This window comes from Canis lupus, chromosome 5, assembly GCF_048164855.1.
Source record: "Canis lupus baileyi chromosome 5, mCanLup2.hap1, whole genome shotgun sequence".
Taxonomy (NCBI): Eukaryota; Metazoa; Chordata; class Mammalia; order Carnivora; family Canidae; genus Canis; species Canis lupus.
Window position 1 is genome coordinate 57,607,615 of NC_132842.1, and position 10,369 is coordinate 57,617,983.

General features: G+C 48.8%; 1 long non-coding RNA gene across 1 annotated transcript; it reads right to left on the minus strand.

The window, feature by feature from the left end:
- Positions 1-4,352: 4,352 nt before the first annotated feature.
- On the minus strand, positions 4,353-5,767 carry LOC140632998 (uncharacterized). Its single transcript, XR_012030632.1, has 3 exons — positions 5,287-5,767; positions 4,654-4,787; positions 4,353-4,572 (listed from the first exon to the last, which is right to left on the minus strand). It is a non-coding gene; the product is annotated as an uncharacterized lncRNA (long non-coding RNA).
- Positions 5,768-10,369: the final 4,602 nt, after the last annotated feature.

Genomic DNA, 10,369 nt, shown 5'->3' on the forward strand with positions numbered 1-10,369 from the left:
TCTTTTCAACAAATAGTAAGAGAAAATTGGATATTCATATCCCAGAAGCATGGTGTTAGACCCTCCTCCCTTCTTAATAGCACACACAAAAATTAAAATGGATCATTGACCTAAACTTAACAGCTAAGGCTAGAAAGCTCTTAGAAGAAAACATTGGAGAAAATCTTTGTGACCTCGAGTTAGGCAAAACCTTCTTAGATAATATCATTACAAGCACCAGTGACAAAAGAAAACATAGGTAAACTGGACTATGTCACCTTTTAAGACTTTTGTGCTTCAAAAGTTACCAGAGAACTGCACTGAATGAAGTGAAATATTTGCAAATCACACACTTAGTAAAGAGCTTATGTCTAGATTATAGAAAAACTTATAATTCAATAATAAAAGTAACCCAACTTAGAATGGGTTATGAGTAAGGATCAGTAGAGGCAGGGTATACGTCAGTCATCAGGTGACAAGGACTCCTAGAATAAAAGTTCCACCAGGAATTAGAAGGGGGAAGAGTACGTGCAGGCTGGAGGTGTGGGGTTTGAGCTCTGTCCTTTGGGGGGTTAGTAAACATACGATCTCCAAGTTTTAGGACCTAGTGGACCCAAGTCCTTTAGGGCCCAAGTTTTAGGACCTAGTCCAGTAAAATTAAAATCACTGAGTTAGGTTTAAAGAGAGAATGATCTGGAATTCTGGGCACAGGCCTCCTGCTGGAGGAATGGTAAGGAGGCCGTTGGGGCCAGGAGGTTGGAAGGGAGGTGAAGAGAGTCAGGGAGGGGAGGTTGCAGGAGCCACATTGATTAGGGCTTTTGTACAAATACATATAGGCTTTGATTGTCTACTCTGATAAGATGGTAAATCAGCAGTTGGTTCCAAGCGGAATGAGATGCTCTGGCTTCAATAGGACATTAAGAGCAGCAGCAAGAAGATCACGTAGGAGATAATACGCAATAACACAAGTGAGGGAGAACGATGGATGGCTTGCGTCAGGAAATAGCGGAAGTGGTGAGAAGGGGTCAGATCTAGACCTAGTTGGAAGGCAGAGCCAGTGAGATTTGCTCAAACCGGAAGCAGGGTGTGGATAATGGGATTTAAAGAGGACTCCAAGGTTTTTGCCTCAGAGGAAAACCAGGCCGTGAGTTGCCATATTCACTAAGATCTGGAATAAAATGCCTCCCAGGACGGAATCTTTCAGAGCTTGGGAAGTGAGAGTTTAGCTGAGGCTTCAGGCTCCCAGCCCAGCCGCTCCACCTGTTGCCACAGGGCAATCCCTAGACCCCAGGAGATGCTCCATTGGAGCACTTGCGCTTTCCTCCCCAGGCTATTTGTTCTGGAAGTTTTGGATTTCTCTTTATTTGCTCCCTCCAAGCTATGCGGATAAGCTCCCATCCTAGGGCTGTTCTTTATCCCTTACGTGGTCATCTTATCTAACATAGTAAAGAGATCATTATGCCCAGTAAGTAATTTGCTTCATGGCTTAAGATGTCAGACTACTCCTGGTAGGAGAGCAAATTGCTTAACCGTGGGAGAGTTATCCACGTCCAGATCTGGAAAGCAGACTATCAATTCAACGGGGTTTTTAAAAATACATGGTATTATTTTATAATAAGTACCTTTGGAATCTTTAAATCACACAGCATTTCACATATTGTGTCTCATAAACCATGTCCCAAGCACCAACCCGGATCTAAATTTTGGCCTGATAAACCCAGAGTCTGATTTTTTTTATTCCAAGAGAAAGGAATAAACATGTACAGATTGTCTACTCCGTGCCACATTCTTTTATATCTTACTTAATCTTCCTTTTGAGGAAAACAAAACAACAACAACAAAAAAACAACACCCAAAAACCTCAGAGCCAGAGAGGTTCCCATGCCAAAGGTTACCCAACAGGGAAATGGCAAAACGAGAAACGACAAAATCAGTATGTTGTGCTCCATCACGCACCCCCGTTTCCCATTTGTACAACATTCCTCTACTCCTGAAAATCCAACAAGCCCTTTGCTCTCCCGATGGACTCAAAGGAGGTCTTTTTGGAAAAATCAACTGCTCATGGATTCGGAGGAGGCAGGCTCCCCCTCAACTCTTGGGGATATGAGGCATATGGCACTGAGGAATGAGTAATAGCTCTCCTTTATTTTTATGGTCCTTCTTGGATCTTAAATTCTTGAGATGTTTTAATTCACAACTTCAAAGTTCACGGAGCAGGGCCTGTGGAGCCGGGCAGGATCCACAGCAAATGCATGATCAACCACAGATTTCCATTTCAGAAAACAAGTTGTGCTCAATAATAACACACAGCCTCATGGGGGATCTGATTTCACCCCATTTTACAGATGGAGAAAATGAAGTTCAGAGAGGCTGATTCACCCCAAACCCATAGGACCAGCAATAACAGGGCCCTTGCTTTGTGCACCTGCACAGGATGAATGACAAAGAGCAAGTGCTTTTGTCCTGCCTACTTCAAAGGAAACGATGTTAACTCATCCAGCCCTCAGGACAGCTCCCTAAAGTGGGTACTGGTACCACCATCCCTTTTTTAAAAAGGAGCGACTGAGGCACAGTGACATAAAGTAACTTGTTCAAGGTCACACAGCTGGTAGGAGGCAGGTTCAGGATTCATATTCAGATCACCCGGGCTCACCGTCCTTATACCATTATCCACTCCGTTGTGATCCTTTCTCTGCCTGCCCTGACGGCACCAGATTCGGACAAGATGGTCTGACTCTAAATCCTGTGCTCCCTCCCTGTCCCTTCTGGCCGATGCAGGGAGGAGCATACAAAGAGAAGGAAGTATGTTGGGTGAATGCAGTAGGTGCGTGTCCTCAGGTGAGGGAGAACTGGTTCCCCAGCCCATGAATCGTACAAATACAGATCCAGGTGAGCGGTTCTGGGGGGACTTGCATCCTCTGTGTCTCAGACACACACACTCACACATTCACACTCACCTACTGTCTGTTGGAACGTACCCCATTACCCAACTTTCCAAATGGCCCTGCCAGGAGAGAGACAGAGGAGAAACGAAACCACCAAAGATCTGTGGTTGGTTTGTGGCTGCCAGGGGGACATGCTTGTTGGCAAGCAGTGAACAGAGGGTGGCTTCTGTGGGATCCTGGCCACTGTGAAAAGCCAGGCAACATGGTGTTTTCTCCCAAGGACTTTGAGTGTGAGTGTGAGTGTGAGTGAGCGTGTGCACGCATGGAGCTCCCAGCAGAACCATGTAGCCGCAGAGGAGTAAGTTACAGGAGATGGATCTACACATATCAAAGGCGAGAAATACAGGCACAGTGATTAGGAAAACAGACTCGTTCTGAAGTGAAGGCAGGGACCATGTTTCTCTTTCATGTGGAGCCAAAAGGAACTTGAGCTTGTTCTGTGTGCCTGAGAAAGCCCCGGGCCCAGGTGACAGGGTCAGTGTGACCACAAGGGGAGGAGGTGTGCTACCTGTGCCCCAGAGCCCCGGCTCCACCCAGGGGATACCTGAAGGGCTTCCATGGGCGTCTGGCTCCCCTGGGGCACCTGTCGCCTCCGGGGGTCCCCCTGTGTCCACCACGTAAAGCCTGACGAATCCTGCTGGGCAGCTCGCTTAGGTCCCAGGGCCTCCTCACAGAGCACCGTGAGCCTCAGAAGGACCACATGCTGTGGCACGGGGATATTGGGACAACGGGGATGTGGCCCCAGGAATGGCTAGGGACTAGGAAAAAGGAAAAGAACAAGAGAGTCACCACGAACAGGAAAGGAGAATTAAATGCACCCCTTGGATTCAAATCTTGCTCAGTTCTTCTGACCTCGGGACCAGTTGTACACTGTCCGCTTCTGGTGATGGGACTCAAAGAGGAGGTGAGTAGGGAGTTTTAGGAACAGGACCTCAGGGTCACAGGTGAGGACAGAAGTTGTCAGGATGAAATTCAGCTGTACGTGTTGGGATCTCCTTCCAAGCCCTCCTTCCTGTCCACTCTTTTAGAAAGAAGTGCAGGGATGCTGGACCACGGTGTGCTTAGCTGCCTGGGATGGTGGCAGAGTTAACGGGGTTGTAAAGGGCAAGAGGAAACACAACTGAGATGGATGGGAAGCTGGCGGATGCCCAGTAGACAGGACAGAGAGGGGCAGAGGGACTGAGCAAGAGGAGGATGGAGCCCATACGGGGTTGGGAAGAGGCCGGGACGGGGAGAGCACTGCACCCCTGCTCCCCACCCCACGCCCATGAGTCTGCAGCTACTGCAGGGACCAAGGGCTGTGGAAGCACAGGGTACGGGTGGGAGGACCAAGAGAAGCTGTGACTCCGGGGCTGACCTGAACATCTTTTGGTAATTTGCGGGGGAGGCATGAACATGTCGGTTGATATCATTTTTTGAGAACCTCAGTCAACATATAAATTGCTTTTTTAATGAATTTGCCTATGGATTGATGTCTTCAAATGCGACCGTGAGCTCAGTAAGCCACAAAGCAATATTTATTAGAATTTCACATCCTTTTAAAACTCAATGAAGCTGGAGCTGAAGGAGCAGGAGCCAAGGCGAACGTCCACTTCGGAGATAAAACAGGATTCCGTGTAAGGTTTTCTTTGGGAAAAAGAAGACTGCTCTAAAATAAAGTTTGTAAAACAATGGTTTAGTCTGTGTCCCTTACTGAGGGGCAGACGGCGCCCTGGGGTCTGTGACTTGCCTGAGTTCCAGCCTCTTAGTCCTCCCGGCAGCGCCGCCCCCAGGCCAGCCTCCCCGTCCATCTGTCTCTCCATACGCGTTCCTGCTTCTGGACACGCATGTGTTTCCGGTCCGTCTCGGTGCTCTGTTCCCTGTCTTGGAGCAGACAATTAAGACTTTCCTCAGAAATACAAAAACAACTAAAATCTAGGGGTTAGCATGTTTACGACGATCCCACTTACATCCCACTTACACAGATGTTACCTCACCACCGAGAATACCAGCTGATTGGAAAGAAAAAGCGCGCAGCTCTCCAGCACCCATCTTTACTCCTACAACCATACGTTTCGGTCGTATTTACTTGTTTCGTTCTAAACTCAACCATGATCATTTTCACACAGCCTGCTTAGTCCTGTCTAGAGACATCCTGGAAGTAAATGGCATCTTCCCTCGGCCTCCTGGTTGGTGCTCAGCTTTGCCACTAGCTTCGCCCCGCCGCCCCCCAGGCTCCCACGTGCGCCCAGGACCAGCAGCTGGTATCCAGCAGATTTCACGGAAGCTACTTCCCTTGTTAGGTGAAAGGGGAGGGTTATGACTGGGAGGTGACCTGACCAACCAAGGCCCATGAATCCCCGAGCGGACTCCTGTTCCTCACCTGTTCTTTGCCTGTTATGGAAAGGTATGTGCTGAGGCCGTCCTGCTCCCCGCCTGCTGCTAATTAGCTTCAAAGACCGAGGGCAAATGAGTCAGCACAACGCAGGAATCTGATTTTGTAAAAAGGTAGGACGGTTTTGAAACACCACCAGCATCTGCTAAACAAAGCTGCACCACTTAGCAGGCCAATTATAACTTCAAGCGCAGCAACAGCACAACAGCATTCTTCACGCAGAAAAATCCAAAATCAGTCAGCAGCTCAAACCAAATCTGAAACACATTGATTTCATTTCAACCAACGTTGATTACTGGGTTGAAATGATGTCCAATTTAAAAATTCACATTTGGGGCAGCCCGGGTGGCTCAGCAGTTTAGTGCCGTCTTCAGCCCAGGGCCTGATCCCGGAGACCTGGGATCAAGTCCCACTTCGGGCTCCCTGCATGGAGCCTGCTTCTTCCTCTGCCTGTGTCGCTGCCTCTCTCTCTCTCTCTCTGTATCTCTCATGAATAGATAAATAAAATCTTAAAAATAAATAAATAAATAAATAAATAAATAAATATTCACATTTGACCAAGCCAAAAAGACCATATTTGACCCTCATGGGTGGGCATTTCATCACTTCCTTTGCTTACTAGCACAGTAGGGGGTGGCGGTGAGGAGCTCTTTTTCTCTCTTGGTTCTATGTGGGCCAGTCTAACCCGCACCTCACATCCGGCTCTGGGTTCCCTGATCCTGGGAGCAGGGATTTCCACGTGGTTCTGAGTCACCTGCACTGAGCCCACAGTCCAGGGAGGGACATGGAGCCATGGCATAGAAACACAAGAGAGAGACAATCACAGAGTCCAGAAGTGAACTGAGCTGTGGCAAGAAGAGGAGGGGACTTATTCTTCCTGGAGGGTCATGAAGATTCTCTGCCCTCCTTAGAGCACTGGTTTTTCCGTGAGTGGCAGGAGTTCTCTTGGGATTCGGGGCAGAGGTAACAATGACGTGTGTGAGGATGTAGCCTTATGAGAACACAGGATCCAGTTCAGAGAAGGCCAAGAGATTGCTTGTTGCTGCAGCAACTTTGGGCAGGTAGTCAAGGGAGGTGAAAAATGGCAAGGAAGTCAGAATTAGAGCACATTTGCCACATTGAAAACATCCGGCTTTATGCCGTAGATAACTCTTAAATATATGCATGTATTTTTTTTTCCGAATTATAAAAGAAATACATACACATTACAAAATTTTAAAAAATTTTAATGGCAGGAAGAATCACCCATAATCTTGCCTCCAAAGAAGACACCTGTTAAGGGGCGCCTGGGGGGCTCAGTGGTAGAGCGTCTGCCTTTGGCTCAGGGTGTGATCCTGGGGTCCTGGGATCGAGTCCCACCTCGGGGTCCCCGCAGGAGGAATGAAATAAAAATTTTTTTAAAAAGACAATGGTTAACATTTTCACTCATCATTTCAGATACACACTTTTGGACGACGCACACATGGGGCCAGATGTATAGATGGTCTTGTTCTTTTCATGTAACCACATCCTGTGAACATTTTCCACCTTCTATTATAGGATATTAGACTATTCGTAATTTCGCCATGTTTTAATGAAGCTATAAAGAGCACACGTGCACAGTTGTTTGTGCAGTTGCTCAATTTATTGCCTTAACTGAAAATCACAATTTCTGATTCAAGGCAAATACACATTTTAAGTCTTTTCAGATTTTGCAAAATACCTCTGAGAAAGGCTGTGCTATTAACTTAGCACAAAGAATTAAATGAGGAAATTTCCTCATTTTCTTGCCATTTTGGGGCCTTGCAGTTTTTATAATTTTGACTAATTTCCTGGCCAAAACTAATATATCATCAGTATTTAACTTGCTTTTCATTACTACATTATTTTTTTTTTAGGGGAAATTTTTTCTTTTCCCGGGACCCGGGGGTCACAAGCTGAGCCCAAGGCAGACACTAACCACTGAGTCCCTCAGGTGTCCCCATTTTTTATTTTAAAGATTTTAAGAGGTAAATTTTTTTTTATGTTCATTGGCCTCTTGGTGTTTCTTTTGTGAAATCCCTGTTTTGGGACCATTTTTCTACTAGGAGACTTTTCTTTTTTCTGATTAATAAAAGTTACTTATACATTAATGATATAAACTTTTGGGGCATCTCAGTGACTCAGTGGTTGAGCATCTGCCTTTGGCTCAGGGCGTGACCCCAGGGTCCCGGGATTGAGTCCCATGTTGGGCTCCTCGTAGGGAGCCTGCTTCTCCCTCTGCCTGAGTCTCTGCCTCTCTGTGTGTGTGTCTCTCATGAATAAATAAATAAAATCTTTTAAAAAAATTTGCAGATTCATTTGGAGAGAAATCATTTTTTTAAGATAGTACTGGTCACCATTCCCCTTCTCTTACTACTAAAACTCTTATGTCCTACAGTAACTCTCAAAATTATGTTCACATAATTCTTGTTCATTTCTCGGGTTTGTCCCTAATTTGTCCTGCCTGCCTGTCCTCCTCCCCCTCTCTCTCTGCCTCTTCCTCCTCCTCCCCTCCCTGCTTCCCTCCTCCTTTCTTTCTTCTGTTGCTGCTTATATAATGTTTTTCAGCAGAGGAGTGACGTGATTTTTTTTTTCTCTCTTTGGCAGATCATTTAAATCTCTAACTTTGTTTTGTTATTTTCTGAGGCTAATACTGAAACTCATTTTTAGGTTCTAGCAGATGCCGTGTGGGTGGTGGCAAGAGGCAGCGCAAGTTATGGTGTGTGTGTGTGGGATGGGAGGGACAACAATGCTGGTAATTTTTAATTAGCTCTTGATAATTAAGGGATCATTATTCACATATTTTGAAATTGGGTACAAGAGGGCCTGGTGACTTTTTAAAGAGAAAAATGTCTCCAAGAGCCATATAGGAGCTCTGCTATAAAGACCCTCCTGAAGGTTTGAATCAGCTGTTTTTGAACCCTTTGTTTTAGATTCAGGGAGAAAATGCTTCTGTACATCAGGGACGCGTCCGAGGCCCCATGCAGCCTCAATAGTGTTTTACATCTGCAGAGCACCTGGGCTTCCCAGACCCAGGCATGGGGAGGCGGCAGGAGAAGGGCTCGCCTGCTATTCGGGCCTGAGCAGTGGCCCTCCTGTCACTTCTCCTAGACCCACATGGTTACGGGATAGAGTCTGGCAAAGACTCACTCTGCAAGAAGATAGAGGGAAGAGGCATGTAGGATTCCATTTTGCCCGTGGGAGAAAGGGGTAGAAAAAGAGAACTGCATCTCCGCTTGGTTTTCACCATCCTAAGGAATCGGTAATGCTGAGCAGAAGAGCGGCCGGCCACGATCGCCCGCCGTGGGGACGAAGTGAGGCGCATGTGTCGATAGCACCTCGTGTCAATCCCCACGTCAGTGATCCCTAAAGGTTAATTCATGATGGTGATAATAACTATAATATCACTTTTATTAAAGTGCAAAAGCCATCTGTACAAAAAAAGAGAAAGATATCTTCTTAGCTAGGCAGACTTTTGTATTTTCTTTGACTAATCAACACTCTGCCAAGGAAAAGGGAACATTATGCCAGAATTTAAACTGGAAAAAAAAAAAAGAAGTCCTCAGAAAAGTTTATATAAAACCCCAGAAAAGTGATACATAATAAATTAAATATACTGAAATAAGCAAAGCATGAATATTTAAGCACTTGGCTATTTTAACATCCCGGGGACCCGTGCCGCCCCGGCCTCCTGCAGGGTGGAGCCCTGAGCTCAGGAGGCTGGAAGCAGGGTGCGGAGGCCATGCACCTGCCAGGACCCCACCCAGGTGTGCGCACCTGGGGCACCCAGACACCGCGTGTGCACCTGTGGCGCTTCCATCTCCTCAGAAGCGGGCGGGCTGTGTGCCCTGCGGGGGACCTGGCCTGGGCGACGGCAGGACAAAGCCGCGGCCCCTGAGGGAGGGTTTCCAGAGCGGAGGGCCTTGTGGCCGTGAGGACAGTGGTGCCGGGCACGCAGGGCCTGCGGTCGGGCCCTGAGCCTGGACGTGGTCAGAGGCTCGCTCCCTGCCCGGCCCTGGCCTGAGGACCCGGTGCATTGACTCAGTGTCCCCACTGCCCCCGGGCCGGGCGTCGGGCTCGCCACCCGCTTCTGCCGGTGATAACAGGTGCCCGACGGGGGGGGGGGGGGCTCCACGAGGGCACCTCCTGGCTCCAGAGCTGTCCCCAGGCTGCACGTCCTGCCCCAGGGCCCCGCTGCCTGTCTTCAGCCGGACGGTCCCCCCACCGCGGGTACAGCCGGCCAGCTGGGCCCACATGCACAAGTGCTGCTCAGTCCATATAGACACAGCCAGCGGTGGGCCTGGCCACACATGCTCCTCGGGGCCACTCAGGGCCCACACATGTCTCCCGTGGGTGCCATGGAGCATTAGTCGGTCCCGAGAGCAGCCCTTGGGCACAGCGGGCCACCCCCGGCCACAAACCAGGAGCCCCCCACCCAAGGCACAGGGATGTACTGCGAGCAGAATGAGACTCCGTGCCCGGCAGCTCTTCCCACCGGCTCCCCGGTCGCTCACCAGCCCTTGGAAACCCCAGGATTCTCCATCCCTCCGATGGCCCGGTGCCTCTTGGCCATGTGTGATCTCACAGAAACGTCTAGAAACGCCTTTCTTCTTTTCCTCCCAGGACTATTCCTGGAGCGTTTCTTCCTTTGTCCCTGTTTTATCTTCAGGGAGCACGAAGTGTCCGGGGAAACGCAGTGTGTCCTGGGTTTGTGCTCCAGGTCCGCACCATGGAAGCGGGGTGACCATCCTGATGACCGACCCTGTATTTCCTTGGGGATTCCAGCCCCCTCCTTGCAAGGCAGGAAAGGAGCCCGGGTTTCCAGGAAGAGATTAGCTACACAACAGATTCTTATCAGTGACCCTAAACTGGTGAAAGGCCCAGGGGAGCCTGCCGCAGGCTTCCTCTCTGCAGCTCTGTGCATGGAGGGCAGGGGCCTCCCGGGGCGGAGCGCTCCCCTCAAGCTCGCTCCCTCAGGGAAGAAGCCCCGACCTTGTTGGAGCTTCATCCAAACAGCTCAACCAGAATCTGCTTGACCCTGCACCCGCAGCCTCAGGACTGCAGGGTCAAG